The 18,239-nt window shown below is 34.3% G+C and overlaps 1 protein-coding gene across 1 annotated transcript in view; it reads left to right on the top strand.

The window, feature by feature from the left end:
- Nucleotides 1-690: 690 nt before the first annotated feature.
- LOC144452829 (bcl-2 homologous antagonist/killer-like) overlaps nucleotides 691-18,239 on the top strand; it is a 40,888-nt gene continuing 23,339 nt past the window's right edge. The window contains exon 1 of the mRNA XM_078143996.1: nucleotides 691-808. The gene's annotated coding sequence lies outside the window, so the exon portion shown is untranslated. The remainder of the gene's footprint in view (nucleotides 809-18,239) is intronic.

Raw genomic sequence — 18,239 nt, 5'->3', positions numbered from 1 at the left:
GTCTCGTAAGTAATAGTGCCATGGTGAATGCGGAAAACTGACAAACTTAAAACAGACAATGTAAAACTGTTCTTCCAATCTGTAATGGCTGTACATCTGATGAAAAGAAACTAATTACAATGGAGACCATATAGAAACAACGGAAAACATAACTACCTCAAGTAGACACTCACCCATTAAAAAAGATTTTAAAAAGATACAATAAAAAAATCTACCTACCCACCTATTCTAAAATTGTAATCGGAACCACACAGTTTTTTTAGGCCTGCCATTTATTCACGTATACCATGATTTAAATTTTCTAGCGTACTTGTGTTTGTGTGTTTGTTAGATATTTGGCATACTTGTTTGTTTGTTTTATGGTTCCCCTAACCCTAACCCCACTGCCTGGCCGTGTCGACTACTACAGACAAAGACCTACAAGATACAGAGACAACAAAATATTTTCTTCATGAATACCGCCCTCAACCTTACATTTGTTGTTTACTTTCTTTATCGATGTGTTATTGTGATTGTATTTCCGGCATATTTGGTTGATGTTTCATAGCAACCTAGAATTGACTTGGCGTCATTGACCACGCAGAATAACAAGGATATATTCCGAAATCAATGACCATTCTAACGAGAAAATGTAACGGAAGACGCAAGTAATTATATCGGTGACGTCATCTAATTCGTATTCAGCCGCCATATTGAAATCTACTGCGATCAGCTGTGCATGTTCGCGTCGACATCTAGGAAATATTCGACAATATTTCGTCATAATCAAGACCAGAAAGGAATTATCTGCTCATTTGGGATATTTAAGGTAAGGTTTTTTCTTCATGCATATTTATTTGGCCTGTATAATAACCAGAAAGCGCGTTTCCAGCATTTTTTAACACCGATCGCGATGGAGAGTGTGGTCTCGAATGATTGATCACAGATCAGTGTCGGAACGGTGATGCTACATTGGGCGAGACATTTCTGCGTGGGTTGTAATTTGTTATTCTTCCATAACTAGTGACGACATGCTTCTTTCTACTGATGTATTAATAAAATACACCAGTAGTGTGAAGGAACGAGTGATACTTTGGACCAAATGTGTTATTCTGCATTTCTCGCCATCATCGGTCAATGACCTTTTAGGTCTGTTCAGCAGTGAGAAACTGTCAACCTACTTCCGCGAATTGCTTGGTAGTATAGTACATACATCACGCGTGTCACTTTCGCTGACTTAGTTCGTATGTTGGATGTACCCAGTCCTTAATCCTTAGAATTTTTAAAACTCAACTTAAAGGGGCAGAGGCAGAGTTTATATGTTTTTGGGGTGTAATTTCTTTCTGCATATTAAAACGTATTATTGACTCAAACCTGGTATTAGGATATAATTTATGAACGATCCGATGACATAATTTATTGTACGTACCAAAAATGTACAGGAACACCCTTCTAAATGTATGCAAATTATAGTTTTAACTGTGAAACAATATGAGAACACTTACGTGTATATAGAATGTAGAAGAAATGCAGGGGTGAACAAATCATTTTGTTAACTGGTGGTCCCCAGACCAGTGCCTTAAAAAATCCAGTGGTCCTGCTGAAAGAATTAGTGGTACAAGGTAAAATTTGTGTGGTCTGCCCCAAAAAATCGCTAGTCCTGGACCCAGGACCAGTGGATTTGTTCACCCCTGGAATGCATCCACATTATTTGTATACTGTATACATTGTTGTACTACATGTACTACAACATGAGTAAAAAACTTATTTGTATAATCTCACCAACACCACCACCACCACCACCACCACCACCACCACCATCATCATCATCACCGTCATCACCATCATCACTATCATCATCATCATCATCATCATCATCATCATCATCATCATCTCTCTCTACTCACTATCATCATCGTCATCCTCTCTCTCTCTCTCTCTCTCTCTCTCTCTCTCTCTCTCTCTCTCTCTCTCTCTCTCTCTCTCTCTCAGTAGTTATTCCATACAAAAGCGGCTTGTAGTGGGTTTCTTAGTAATTTGTTATCCTTCTACAAATTTGAAATAACTGGTGAGGACACACTTTTGTCTTCTACTTGTAGTATATTATTGAAATATCTGACAGTAACACTTGCTAAATAGCCATCTACAAATGACAAAATGTAATGAAATAAAGAAAGCTTATCAAACTTTAGCAGCTGAGATTGCAAACTAAGTATCAGCATACAGATGTATGTGTCTGCCATTTGTTCCCATTGATTGATGTCTTGGTATGCACATGTACACATACTGGAATGTACCACTTCCCACCACCAAACGCAACTCATTCTAACTACATATAACATGGTTTGAACACATTTGGGTATTTCTGTGTAACTTTTAATTCAATACTGATTTAATTTTAGACTGAATTTTGAGAAATGAATATTAATAATACAATGTTGTCACAATTTTAGTTCAGATCGTTGGAAATCAATAGAAAATTGTAGCTCAAACATTTCACTTGGATCAAACTGCATATAAATTGGAGCCCTGTGAAATAATGATTTTCACAGCTTTAGAAAATTATTAATTACCAATATATCTATTGATTACCAATATCTTATACTCACACATAAATCCAGTCCAAAGACATTCATTTTCACAATAGAAAGACAAGAAAAAGTCGACATCAATATTATGGAAATGTATGTTAATTTATGTTAATTTATGTTAATTTTTAAAAATATAACTTGTAATATAGTTCTAAATTTGTGTATGATTATTTAGAAAGGTCACTCATGTTTTTGTACTTAAATTAGCTTAAAAAGCAATATTGTAAATTTACAAAATAAGAATAAATTATGCAAATGAGATTTAATAAATAGGCATCTATGTGCATAAATTATGTTACTTAGTAACAGGACATGTGGGAAGAGTAAAGTGTAGTTTCATGTGCTATAGCTGATATATGCACTGGGAAAGCATGATTATACAATTTGTAGCATGCACTTGTAAGTCAAATTATTGTCTTTGAACTGAAAATATTGATTACAGTTTTGTATATACTGTGGTTGTTTTACAACAGTCGGTATCTATGGCAATGGTTCTGCTGTTCTCAAAACATTCCAAATCACCAATATTCTTCCCATTCCTTCATAGATTATGCATGATTATGTCATTCTCCAATATTTTTCTTCATTCAGCTGGAAAATACTTACAACATATGAACTTGTCACTGCTTGTCTAGTGACTCAGGCAGGTAAAATTAGCATATTGATGATATTGATAGCTTGGACCATACATTTTGTTGGGAACCCCAGTTTGACAATCCAGGTTTTCCTTGGGTAATCCTGTTTCCTTTTGCACTAACAGTTTAGTAACATTGAACCTTCTTCTTGTTATTGGGCAATGCCTGTTGGATGGTTTATATAAATCACAAATTAACTGTATGATAAACTTCATAAAGACATGTATTACTTAGTGTATGTACGGTAAATACAGAATAACACTAGGGTGAAATATGAGGCCCTCACTCAGTTGACTTGGGCCAGCCATGAAATAGGAAACCGTCTCCAAGTCTCATTCAGTTGACTTTTGCTGGCTACATCTACATGAACTGTATGATGACAGGCATGAGTCTAAACACCAGGCTGAAATAGGAGGCCCTCACTCAGTTGATTTGAGACAGGATACACTAGTCAACAACAACAGGGTTAATAACCAGTAGGTCATTCAACCCAAGGCACATGTACACTCTGAGATTGGCAATATCTCTTACTGAATGTGTCATTCGATAGGTATAGATGTGGCAATAGTTTACAAGTAATAACAATACATGTGTACATTCTTTGAGGTCAACAAACTGAAAGTGTAGTAATAGGCTGTGTATATGTTTGCCCATTTTGGCAGCTAATGTATGTGTCATTGAGGATGAATGGTAAGAACTAATACCTTGATGCAATACATGTATGTAAATCATATTAGATGACAATTCTTCAAGAGTAACGGACATGACACACCGTGCCAGTACCACTGTTCCTCTAAATTTAACACTATACCAAGCTGATACTTGTATGGTACATTTTACACACGACGATGCATTTTTCATGTAGTGACTGTTCTAATTGTATCTAAGGGTTTGGAAATGATTTTCATTTATTAACAGGCACTCAGAAGAACTTAAGTGCTAAACAGTCATCCTGTTAACCTTGTTAAGAGAGAACAGTGGTCTATCAAGTACATTGTACTCTACACTTGAAAGAGCTCGCTGTCAAATGTACAAATACTTTGATATGGTTGACTAACACTAGTTTTAAGATAGTCTAGTGCCTATACGGTATCATTACAACTTACGCCTCCACTACACTGGTTTAGTTAGAGACCACATTGGCATCCAGATTAATTTTAAGACTAAGGAGTGACTATTCTTAGATTTTCATATTCATTTAACCTTGTCATATGTGTAGTACTAGTAGTAAGGTAGTAAGGCATTGTCTGTATTCGACAGTGCAGGATATCATGCAATGCACTGATTGTTGGTTTTCTATTGCTCTCTGAGCTGTGTAATTCAGTTTATAATTTAGAGTACAATGTAATACTGTGTTCAGACTACATGTACAAGTGTGAGTTTCACTCTGAAAGTAGTAAAAGTACTAAAACTAAAAAGCTGGATTTGGGACTCCATTCACACTGAATTATTGTACCTGACACAGATCACATACCAAAGTCATCCAATATTAGCATATCCTTCATTTGTTCCAATCATTTAGCAGCAATCCTGAACTTTAACCCTAGAACCCTCTTTATCTAGGCTTGGAGGAATTATACTGATAATTCCTCCAAGATCTAGGAAACTAAATACATTTACATAATGAAATCATAATGGAATTTGTGTCAGACACAAAAGGTAAGTCAACTCTAAACCCCTTTGTACCTAAATGTAACTGGACTCAGAGCTGACATTACTGTTTAGGGGTGAACAAATCCACTGGTCCTGGGTCCAGGACTAGCAATTTTTTTGGGCGGACCACACACATTTTACCTTGTCGTTGTACCACTAATTCTTTCAGCAGGACCACTGGATTTTTTAAGGCACTGGTCTGGGGACCACCAGTTCACAAAATGATTTGTTCACCCCTGAGGCTGATTGTTCATATTTTCTTTTATGTTCTTACTTTAATAGACAGTTGAGTTAACTCTGAGTAGATTCTAGTCTTACCTACATAAGTGAGAACCCCCTATAAATCAACGGACACCCATTAATTAAGTTAAATGTTTTCAACAGTAATGGTGTACATGTATGTATCTTTGTTCTGAATGCTTTCTCAACAACTCCTTGTCAATATATCACTTTTCAGACTGAAAAGGCCTAAATACTAATAGCACATGTACACCCCTAAATAGGTAGCTCCATTTATACAATGTACACAGTGCTTTTTGTTGATCAATGAACACATACATGTACCTTCCCCTCCCCCTCCCCACTCATTCAGACTCAAGCAGATTGAAAGTATACTCTGGGTACATGTAGCTGCATTTGCGCAATGTACACAGAGTTTTTTTGTTGATCAGTGGACATAGCCTCCCTTTCTCCTCCCCTCTCATTTCAGACTCAAACAGCCTGAAAGTATACCCAGGCTTTGGGTAGCTCCATGTGTATTTGTACAATCTACAAAACTTGTTTCTGATCAGTTATGTAGGTATACCCTCCCCCCTCCCCACTCATTTCATACAGCATACCCATGCTTAATTTACATGTAGCTTGGTATATTGCTCAATGTAAGTACCCCTCCCCTCCCCCCACCCTCCCCTTTCCCTGCCTACATGTACATGCAAGTGTCCAGCCTTAGGAATGTGCAAGGTTCTAATCTTTCAACAAAGAAGTCATTGGCATGTACAATGTAAGTGGATTACCCATTGTCTAGACAATGACCCCTGCCCTCACTGAAAAAGAGGTCAAAGGTCAAGGTACATGGACATTGAATCATGTGACATTGTGTATAGTCTGACAAATACACCAATATATATTGTACATTGTACATGTACATGCATTTACCTGTTTGTGTTCTCCTCAAATTGTTTACCAATGCAGTGTTCTCTGCTAACATTATATTACTTGTCAAATTTATATATTGACATTTTACTACATTCCACTCTCTGGAATTTGAGGTCCAACAATGGTTTTACTGAAATCTTTTAAGTGAAATCAGATTTTCATCTTCTGTTACCAGGGTTACCAATCAGTGTTAATTGTTATCCTAATAAGTATTGATATGCAAGTTTACCAAACACCCCATATCAACCCCTCAATCTACACATATCTCACTCTCTTTCTTCCCTTTTTCTCCCTATTCTCTTTTCCCCTACATGTACATGTTCCCTCACTTCCCCTCTTTCTTTCCCTCACTTCCCTCTCCCATCCTGCTGCAGGGTTTCCCATACCTTATTGAAAAACATTTGTAGGAAATTATATTTTCCTAAGTGAGTATTGATTACATGCGAGTATGCATTGTTGTAAGCATAAATCAGTTACACAGAATATCAATTTCTGATTTTTCAAAACTGGTCGTTGAGTCATTTGTCTAAGTGTACCTCCTCCACCCAGGTGCATAATTAATGCCTCCTACATATATTGACAATGACATCATTCAGCATCACACTTCTGGTATTTCCTGCTATGATGGTGACAGACTGGTATTTTTAAACTTGACTCACAAAACAAAACAATCAGGCCGATCGTCGCTCAATATTGATTTTGTATTAGCACTGTTTTTCACTAGTGGTACAGAATCAACCAGTATGTCAAAAGAGAAGCTGGTACTATTTACTCTATTGTTACATTTATTTTAAAATGTATTATTTATTGCTAAATTTTTAAGAGTAAACTCCAGTAAGTACAGGTAAACAAAACATAGTAAAGTTGTTTTATGAGTTAAAATTCCAAAATAAATAGCCATTTCTCATCCATATTGTGGCATCCATTTAAACGGTCAGTTTTGATTTTAGCCATGGCTGTCTTCAGTCAAAACATTTCAAATTCTAACACTGTAGATTTAGTCTGAATAATAGCTACATTATACATGTACATTGACAAGCAATATCACCATGTGATAATTAGTAATTTCCCTAAAGTGAGTTAGCCCTGTTACTGGTCTGAAATCAATGGCCATACAATGTACATTTGTAGCTGTAAAATCTAGGTTTCATATGGGATTGCTTGGCAGAGCATAGATATGCATGTAGTTGGTGGAGCACATGGGCACAGCTACAGAAAACTTACAAATGTAGTCTTCAATGAAAGAACAATCCATGTGACGACCGGGGTTACCCTGATTAAGATAACATTATTGTGATGACCAGGGATCGAAACATGGCCCTTTATACTAACTTCTGTACACTGTACATGAACTACTTCATGGAGTGACAATCAAACAACATTCACTTTGAGGTCAGTGAACCCCAAAGATTACATCATTAAAATGCAACAGGTGTATACATGTACATTTGTTTACTTCTACTACATGTAGCTAGCAAGATAAAGGAAACATATGGTGCACAGATCTTTTGGATAACATTAGTTATTTGTAGTAGCAAATAAACAATATTGATTTGTATTGTAGCACCTTTTACTTCAAATTGTAAACATATATTTTTAACTCTGAACTCAATGACCATAAACATAATGCATGGCTGGATATTACCTTGTACTAGCTTTGGGACTAGCATCACTTTCCGACATTGCTAACCCAATGGTGATGACCAGCAATCATTTACTGACCTGGCAACAAAGAACCCTGTTCTCAGTTTGCCCCAAATTTTGTTGTTCAGGTAAAAAAACTGACATTTCTTTAGTCTGTAAGGTACATTTTGTATGTTGTGATGGGACACCCTCGTACATCGGCCAACCCCTCCCATGTCTGCATCGAACTTGACCCTTACTAGCAAGCAGAACTGGTTGCAGCCAATCACAGATACGTACATAATAAAAGGCGTTAAAACGACCATGACGTCAGACTTTTCAGTTAATTTATTTTAATTTCACCGATGACATAACCAGACATTGCGTCACCGATATTAACATACATGTTTCTGTGATGCTCCGTGTTATTGCAATGCCTGCAGTAACATGTCAACAAATGGTTAGCCCTATGTACATAGAGTTGATGACATCCCATAGAACAAGGATATTCGAATACACTAATTATGCGGTAGATGTCAGTACATACAAAACAACCCTTTTAGCGATGCTCTTGAGGACTGGTGAGAGAATCTACATTGTGAGTCCCCTAATACATCTGTGATTGTACAGACATACATGTATCTTGTGCTGTTGCCTCTGATATACAATTCTAATTAAAGTAAATGCATATTATATAATAGGAATTAGTGATTTACTGGTACCCACTAGACACAGCTTCAACAAAGGTTTAGTAGACTAGAGTACACACACAGACATACAATGTATATCTGTAAAATAATGTCATCGACCTCAAACCACTAGTGTTCTGAGCATTAGAGTTATACAGATGTTCTTTTGTTCTACAGACTACCAGGGTAGGTGGATAAACTTAATCAACAATGTTACAATGTACATAGATTACTTGCTAGCCTATCACAGTATTAACTGTATTAGGGTACATACACGTATATTGTACAAATGTACATAGGTTGATTATATGGCAGTATAAATGTAGACCCTGGTAATACAAAGTTGGTAATTACATTCATTCATCGATAAATACAGAACCTGTTGTCAATAGTCTGGATGCCTACTTGGTCTCTAAAGAAAGAGATCTGAATAATTCAATGAAGGACATCAGACTAGTTAGTACAATGTAGTTATCAATGAAGACGATAGTTTTCAAAATTTGGTTAGAAGTATGTGCATTCAACTTTCCTTACGTGAGTTCCACTAAGACTTCAACTTGTTTTATACAACAATGCACTTTACAAAGGCACCGATTTACAGTGAATACAGAGAGAAGTCACTGACCTTTGTGTAGCATTGAATGACAGTAATACAGTGTATATTTTGTAAACACTGACATCTGTCAACAAATTATTTTTCTTGCCCAATCCAGTGTTTTTGCTAAGGTTGGGAATCCTGGTACATTTGTACTACTACTAGTACTACCAACATAGAGTGACTATAGACTCTCTCACAGTACTAGGAACATTGCATCGCTAAAACTAGAAGGGCAGTTTTGTATGCACCGATATCTACTAATGTACTCGGATATCCTTTTACCATGGGCCCTCATCAGCTACATAGGGCTTATAATAATTTGGTGACGTATTACTTTGATTCTCCATGTTATTGTGTTTTTTGTTACAAATTACACTTGTAAACAATATACAGACATTAAGTTATAGCATGGGCACACAATACATGTAAACAATGATATGTTATCTCACTGTGAACACAAATATTAACAGTTTTTGTGGGTCAACTTCCTTGTTTCATGTGACATTGATATTGATTTGTGTTCAGAGTGTCAGATAAAATGTAAATTTGTTTTGGAACCATGGTTCAATTACTCTGGGAACTCCGGTTGATTTTACCTGCTTACTGCCCTTAACAAAAACACTCACTCTCAATGAAACAGTTGTGATATTTTCGCTCAGACATACATGTATGATCCATCAGTAAGAAAATGACAACAATATGAAAATGCAATGATTTGAAAATATTTCTTTAAATTTTAATCGTCAGTACACATACAATTTGTATGTGATTAAATTTTAAGTGAGAAAATACCACATCTTAATTTATTGCCAGACATTACAAACATACAAAATATTATAAACTTGTATAGAATTATTATAAAATTAATTAATTATAAATTATGATAAATTCTGTTGCAGTTTGTAATGGATCATTCCACATTTTAATTGAATCTACTACAAGTCTAACTATAGTGGCTAGTGTCAAGATTAGAAATCAAAGGTCAAAGGTCAAAGGTCAGGCTTACTGGGCAATTAAAGAATTATAAAATATTACATTTCTCACCAGGGCCACAAAAAAAACAGTTAAGAAGTAGTAGAGGCTAATTTTATATATACTTACATTTACAATGTATATATAAGTAATGTAATGAATTTATACACACTACATGTACATGTGTATTATGGTTCCAAATTTCGAATTGACATGATATGTATGTCAATATTATTATTTGTTTTTACAATTATATAGATTTCTAGTTTGATGACCAACTTTTATTTTGCAATTTAAATGTATGATTTCAATTTCAAATTGACGTGTATATCCATGTACATTGTATATTATTTGTTTTTACAAATGGGAATTTCTAGTTTGATGGCCGACCTGTCCTTGAAATGGAGCCATTTACATTGTATGTCCTCAAATGGAGCATTAATTTGTTAATAATTTTAAAGTATATGATTATTATTATAATAAATTTATTTTGCAATTTAAATGTACAAATGTACGTATGTCAATATATTATTTGTTTTTACAAAATGGGAATTTCTAGTTTGATGGCCGACCTGTCCTTGAAATGGAGCCATTTACATTGTATGTCCTCAAATGGAGCATTAATTTGTTAATAATTTTAAATTATATGATGATTATTATTATAATAAATTTATTTTGCAATTTAAATGTACAATGTATGATTTAAATTTCAAATTGATATGTGTACAAATGTACATGTATGTCAATATATTATTTGTTTTTACAAAATAGGGATTTCTAGTTTGATGGCCGACCTGTCCTTGAAATGGAGACAGTGATGTCCACAAATGGAATATTAATTTGTTAATAACTGTAAAAAATATTCTAATGAAATTATGATGCAATGTATGGTTGTAAATTATAAACTGACATTTGTACATATATGCTTTTGTATGTATTTCAAAGTGTTCTTACAATATGGACATTTCTATATTGATGGCCAACCTGTCCTTGAAATGGAAAGACATTTAATAAGTGTCTTCAAATGAAGTCCTAATTTATTAATAACTTAATAAAATAATACTGATCTATATTTAATATTCACTGCAAAGTACTGTATACAGAGAAATGAAGTTGTTTACATTGGGGTACAATGACCTTGGGAAAGATCATTTCATGGGTTATAATTTATTGAAATAAGTCTCTTGTTATCTGCTAGATTTCCTTGGCAGTTTGCCAGCTGTACATGTGCTTTCCCTGCAGTGTTGGTGATGAGGGGTGAAAGAAAGGTCATAACAATTTCAAGTGAATGTCAACATTCAATTTAATATCTGAATACAGTAGTTTATTGTGTGTGGTATTTTCAGTGGAGTTTTGTGTGCATGTTGTAAACTTGACATGTTTGTTTGTTTGTTTGTTTACGTTTGCATGTATGTTTGTGTGTGTATGTATGTATGTATGTATGTATGTGTGTGTGTATGTATGTGTGTGTATGTATGTATGTATGTATATGTGTGTGTGTATGTATGTATGTATGTGTGTATGTATGTATGTATGTATGTGTGTATGTATGTATGTATGTATGTATGTATGTATGTGTATGTACATGTATGTACATGTATGTATGTGTGCATGTGTTATGTGTCACAGTATGATACATGTACAGGTTGTGTATACATGTACAGATGTATGTATGTATATATGTATGTATGTATGTATGTATGTATGTATGTATGTGTGCATGTGTGTTATGTGTCAAAGTATGATATATGTACATGTTGTGTATACATGTACAGATGTACAAAAATATATGTGTATGTGTACATTTGTATATCTGTGTAACAACAGTATGATCTACATCTAGTCTACAATGTCATCTAACCTACATTTTGTGCAATAGTACAACATGCCATACATCTTCCAAGACCTGTACTGCCTCTTGTGGAGAACCCCCTAGTGAATTATCATGCACAATAGTACAGGGTTCATGTACAGGGCATGCATACAGTGTACATATGTATGATGTAGTTGTGGGTTAAATACATGTAGCACTTTTAGAACCCTGGTAACAATGAGGGAAGTGTGGTACAATGCATTTTGTTTTCTGTACATAATTATATATTCCATATTCTTTCAATGTACATGTTATATACATGTATGAAATGCAAATGTATATTTGTATACATTTACAACGTACAAATGTACGTCTGTATTTCAGTAGAAATCTCCAATACATCTATGAAGTATTTGGTCAAATCTTGTCATTTGAAGTAATCGGGTGAGTTTCCTTTATTGTGTCTTACCAGACATTGTATATACATGTATACGCAAAATGAAAGAAGATGATCTGTTATTTAGCGAAAGAAGAATGAAACTTTCAATGGAATTGTTTTGAAGTTTTGACTGCATGTATCTGTAATGCATTAGAATTTCTCACCATTATTAATTGTACACATTTATCAAAAATGGAATGCTTAATGTACTTATAGTTACTACGAATATTTGTTTTGATTATTGAAAAAAGTTGAGCATAAAACAATAAAGTGCAATATGTACCTGCTGTAGTAAAATAACACATAGACATAGTTGGTGTATCTGTTTTATTGTTATGTAAATTTATGCAAATATCAAGGACATATGCAAATTCCAAGGACACAACATTTGGGGAAAACATCACCTTCTGATGAACTCAATTTCCTAATATCCCATACATTCACAGGCAGAAACAAACATCACATTTGCTATTTCTGTATGTTGTAGTGCAAAAAAAGAGAAAAATAAAGCATAATTTTGAAATATTCCTACCTGCAAAAGAAAGGAATTACTCGTATTTACCTGAACTGCTTGTAAAAGCCCTTGGCCTTAACCTTCACTGAAATGGGGAAGAATTTTGAAATATATTTCTACCTGCAAAACTTGGAGCGATTTGGTGCATTTATACAATATTAGTTCCGGGCCATAACCTTCTCTGCTGTGAACTCTATTTTGTGTGTATAAAAAATACATCACATCCCTTTAAATAAGATCACATTCAGGAAATTCAATATTTGAAGTTAAAATATTATAGCAATGTGTACACTTCTGATGTCCAGTCACAAATTTTATTTTCAAAAAACTGATAATTTTTCAAAGGAAAATCTGATACTTTCATGCATCCCTGATTCATTAGAAACCCCAGTTTACATAATAAATTAAAATACACTTACATAATATAGTGGGTAGATTTTAAGCTTATATCCCCAAAATACGAAAATATGAAAATTTCAATTTGAAATACAACCCCGTTCCTCCAACCCCTGTACAGTATTATGCGAAAAGACAGATGTGTTATCAGAAAGTTCTTTATCTCAAAATATATTAATCCATATTGTATTAATCTTGCTGGGAAATGAAAATTAGGTAATAATTGTGCTGTCATTTGCAGTGTCCCATGTGTCTTTATTCCTAGGGTTACAGGCATAGCAGAGAGTTGTAAGGATGTAAACAAGGGAGCCTAGAACTACATGTGGATTATTTAGGGAATTGGCATATTGCCAGTTGGACAGTTGCCAAGACTGTCTTGAAATAGATACATTGTGTGTGGCTACGTGGATACCGAACACATGTAGTGCGTAATTGGTAGTTTCTGTTGTTTTGATACGGTTTCTAGGGTGTTTCTAGGGTGCCCTGTAAAATACTCTCTAGCAGTGTAGCACAGACCCCAATTCTGTAGCCACCATTTTTTGAATGTGGATGCAATCAAATGTAGTAATTTGCAGTGTCTTCTGTTTTAATATATTTTTAGGACATATTTCTTCACAAAGTTGCCAATTGAAAAAAATCCCAAAAACTTTACATTTTACAGTGGTTTAAACATTGTTTGGTCACCCATGTAAATTTACCCTAAACTATGTACCTAATTGGGGGATAGGGTTAGCATCATTTTTACACTCAAAACTATTTAATTTTTCAGCAATAATATTTCTTTTAATGCTCTTACTAACCGTATTAAGCATTAGGTTATACTCTTACAAATTCTCATTTTACAAGTATTTGAATGAAATCTACAACACTGTAGCCATCAATACATGTACTTGCAGGGCTACTTACGACAAACGAACAGTAGTGTATAATTTGTCATTTGTAATGTCTTGTTTTGATCAATTTCTATGGCACATCTATAACACTCGGCCACTACTATTTGAATGGATAACAAACGAATGCAACCAAATGTAGCAATTTGCAATGTTTTCTGTTTTGATCAATTTCTACCTGGCATACAGTCCTACATCACTATGGCCACCAATACTTAAAATGGTACATGCATGTACTTCTCACAAACAAATCAGTGAAAATGATCGTGCATTAAAAATATATCTGCAAATTTAAAGTCAGGTCTTGAACAATTTTAATATTACGGTATACTAGGATTTATGCTGAAGATAGATTTTGTTGTCCTGTGCCTAATATATGCCCCCTCATTTATTGGCATATAACCCTCCGGAACTCGTTGACTATCTCTTACATAATTGACAAGTTTCAACTTTAACTTGACAAGTTAGACTTCCAACAAAACATGCAAATAACATGTGCAAAACATGCAAATGACATGTGCAAAACATGCAAATGACATGTGCCTTTTGTGTATATGTCTGAGGAGAGTACATGTACTGATAGTAACTGCACAGTCACTTGTGAGCTAATATTTTATTCAAGGATGGTCATATAACATGTAACATGTACAAAATAATAAAGTTATAAGGTACATGTATTTAGGAATGTTCAAAAATACCGTCACAGATGCAACTCAAATTATCCAACCAAACTTGGACTAATGTCGGTTCAATCCTGTGACCAGCCAGTTGAAATTGACCCCCCAGTTCAACCTCCAAAACAGGTTTCACTTGACATTAATAATAATAATAATAAAGAGATTTATATAGCGCCTAGTATCCATCAATGATGCATCATTACATCATTATTACTAATATTAGACAAAAGAATATAATTATACGGTATGCTAATTACATGACGGTTCTTAGTGTGAACTGAGCGTCATGCTCTTTTAGGACCATGAACATGGCAAGTCAATTTAAATGTTAATGTATTCCTTCCGAAACAGGATAGAAAATCTGTCTTGGAGGAATGTTGTTGCCGATTAGTTGTCAGGTATGGACATACATACCGGTATCATGTATGTTTTAATACAGTGCTGTGAGTGATTGTGTTTTTACTTGTATTTGTTGATTTGGGGATTAAAATGGCTCCTTGAATTTGAAATTGACTTATCATGGGGGGGGGGGGGGGGGGGGTAAACTGTTGACCTGACCTCAGTCTGTAAAATGTAACTTGACAGTAAATACCTAACATCGTCAATTCCAAAATTGTATTTTGTATTGTGACCGTCCTTGGCTATCATACTAGCTCACAAGAGATGTGAGTAACTACAATATGTATTGACCACTGTGAAGCCAATATGCTGGTAACTGTTACCCTGCTGTGTGAACTGTGATCGCAAATTATGTATCAGGTGGTGGGTACAACAGACTGGCATGTATATTACAATTATTTTGTACAATAATAAACAAAAAGCTGAAGGTACATGTAGGCTGCTGTACCTTGTGTTTTAACATCAAACTAAACATACAATGTATCACTTTTGTCACAATCCACTATGACTTGGCAAACAGCCAGTTGGCGAAATGCCAATTGCGAACAGAAGTCATCTCAGGACATCCAGTGCAGTCAGTAGTGAAGGCCATTGATGAATGAATGAATGAATGAATGAATGAATGAATGAATGAATGAATGAATGAATGAGAGAAATGATTGAAATTGCTTGAAGCTCATGTCAGCTCAGTGTGAGCATATTCTTTCAGTTCTCCTCAACAAAAATTATTGGATTGCAGGCATTTTACTCAACAAAAGGTCACATTTTTTAAATATGTTAATTAGATTCTCCTGTTTTCAATACATCACTTGGAACAGTGTATTCCGGGAAGAACCATGTATTGAAATGAAACCATTTGTGTACATATATTATGTTCAGTAACAAGGAACTACATGTATATGAAAATTTTGGTCTGGTAAACCTCATGAAATCGTTTCCAATTTAGCTACACCATGTACATGCCCGGTATTACTATTAGCTTGATGTTAATTAACACTGTGCTAGCCTGGTATTACAATAACTCATTAGGTGTTAACCTCTACATTGTCCTACAGTTACTAACCCTTGCTGGGGAGGTAACACATACATGTACGTGTTATTGTGCCAGCCTAGCAATATTTTCGATATTTTTTTTCCAATGCACACATACATATGTACATGTACAAATGTATTATGTATTCCCTTTATCAGTGCATACACGGAAAATAGTGCATACAGCGTACACATGTAAATGTACGGCTACCAGAATATTATACCACATCATACATGCATAAATTCTGAATGTGTAATTGTAAATAATTAAATGGTTATTCTGATTGAAGTATGTGTCGCATCCAAATGTCAAAAATTTCATCCTGTCCACATGGTGTTTTCTGAATATCTACTGAAAAAAAAATTAAAACTCAACGTTACTCCTTGGAATGTTTTCGTGAAAGGAGAGTTACAACTTACAGACCATGAACCTCTTTTGTACTAATTGGTGAGAGACAAGAACGGTATAATCTTATGATCTTGTGTCATGTTTTAAAACCAGTGGCATGAAAAGTGGTGGTCTCTGTGGTTTTGCTACATTATGGGAGACCCTCAGAAACAGATGTTAGGGTACATGTATGTCAGGATGACATATATGACATGTTCAAGATAAAGAACAAGAAGTTATCTTTTGAAAGATTCTCAGATTTCTGATCATACATTGTGTACATTTAATATCGAAAATGTGGGTGCATTTGTAAATCTTCACATGGAACTCGCCATGAAATAGTGTAATTTTAGAGGAAAAATCCTTAAGAGGGTCATTTTAAAATTTCTTGGAAAAAGTTCATTTTGAAGAAATACACATTTCAGTGAAATACATTGAAAATATTACAATTTTTCAAACATGTTGATTGAAACTCTCCCCATCAAGTATTTAATATACAACTCCCTCTATGGTGTGCAAGACATGAAGATTTACGCTGATTTCAGTAATATAGCGCCCTCAGTGGTGATAATGACATAAGAAATCAAACATTTAACGCAAGTATAGGTGTTATCGACATGTACAGCAAATATTTAAAATGATGACTCATCAAACTGAATTGCATCAGTTCTATATTTCATTAAGTGGTGGCATCATTTCCTTTTCACCCAGTAATACATTGAACTGTATGATAGTCCACGATTGAACTGTATGATAGTCCACGTTTTACTCGTATCATTTCAAGGGTCATCATATCTGTATAAGAAAAGGAGGTCACTTACAAAGTATAGTCTTAAATTAAAAAAAAAAATAGGACAGTAATTTTTTTATAGAGGTATCATTAAATTTTGATTATTCATAATAGTTGTTATCAATATTGCTCTATTTTTTTATAATGTACTAAATTGAAACTGAAAATGCGGTCCATTTGAAAAAATAAATTTATGACATCATCAACATAAAGGTAATAAGTAATCATATGTGTATTGACAGAATTGGGACAAGCTGTAGACATTGAACATTTCATGCAAAAATCAAAGACCGCCAGAGCTTGATGTAACCAAAGGACTTGATAGTCACATTTAGCCATGTGAACTGTTTCAGCTACAATTTTGTATTGATTTTTCTTACTCAGTGTGTTTTTCATGAACTGCGTTTAAAATAGGAACACGTCAAATAACTGATTTTGTAAAAAAATAATAGTATAAATATTGTAACGAGCGAGGCTGAACTCGATTAGTTGCTTGACCAACTATTTTTCAGTCTTTTTCTCTACAGTACAATGTATATAAAAAAACTGCTATGTATTATTATCATTAATTTGAGAATAAATTATCATTATTATTATTATTATTATTATTATTTCCATTGGTCTAACAGACAATGGCATTTGGTAGTCTAAGTTTATTTTGTGGGGAATTGGCACAGGTCATGCAAAGATATATATAACGTACAAGCTCAGATATAAACTGAATGCCTCTTGTAACATTTTGATTCCTGTTAACTAATAATAATAATAATAATAAGATGATTTGTAATGCGCCTCATCTCCGAAGAGCTCGAAACACAGAACAGGTATAGTGTATAGCAAACCAATATTCCTCTAGATCATGACCACACCAGCTGAATCTTTGTTACATATATGTACAATGTATTGTCCATATATCACATTATACAGTATAATAGTTTGATCAATGGTGTGCTTTTGTATATTGTATTTCTGTATTTATACAATGTTTTATGTACAACTGCCGACA

This window comes from Glandiceps talaboti, chromosome 23 (assembly GCF_964340395.1).
Source record: "Glandiceps talaboti chromosome 23, keGlaTala1.1, whole genome shotgun sequence".
Taxonomy (NCBI): domain Eukaryota; kingdom Metazoa; phylum Hemichordata; class Enteropneusta; family Spengelidae; genus Glandiceps; species Glandiceps talaboti.
The sequence above is the reverse complement of the archived record's forward strand: the minus strand, read 5'-3'. Positions and strand labels throughout refer to the sequence as shown.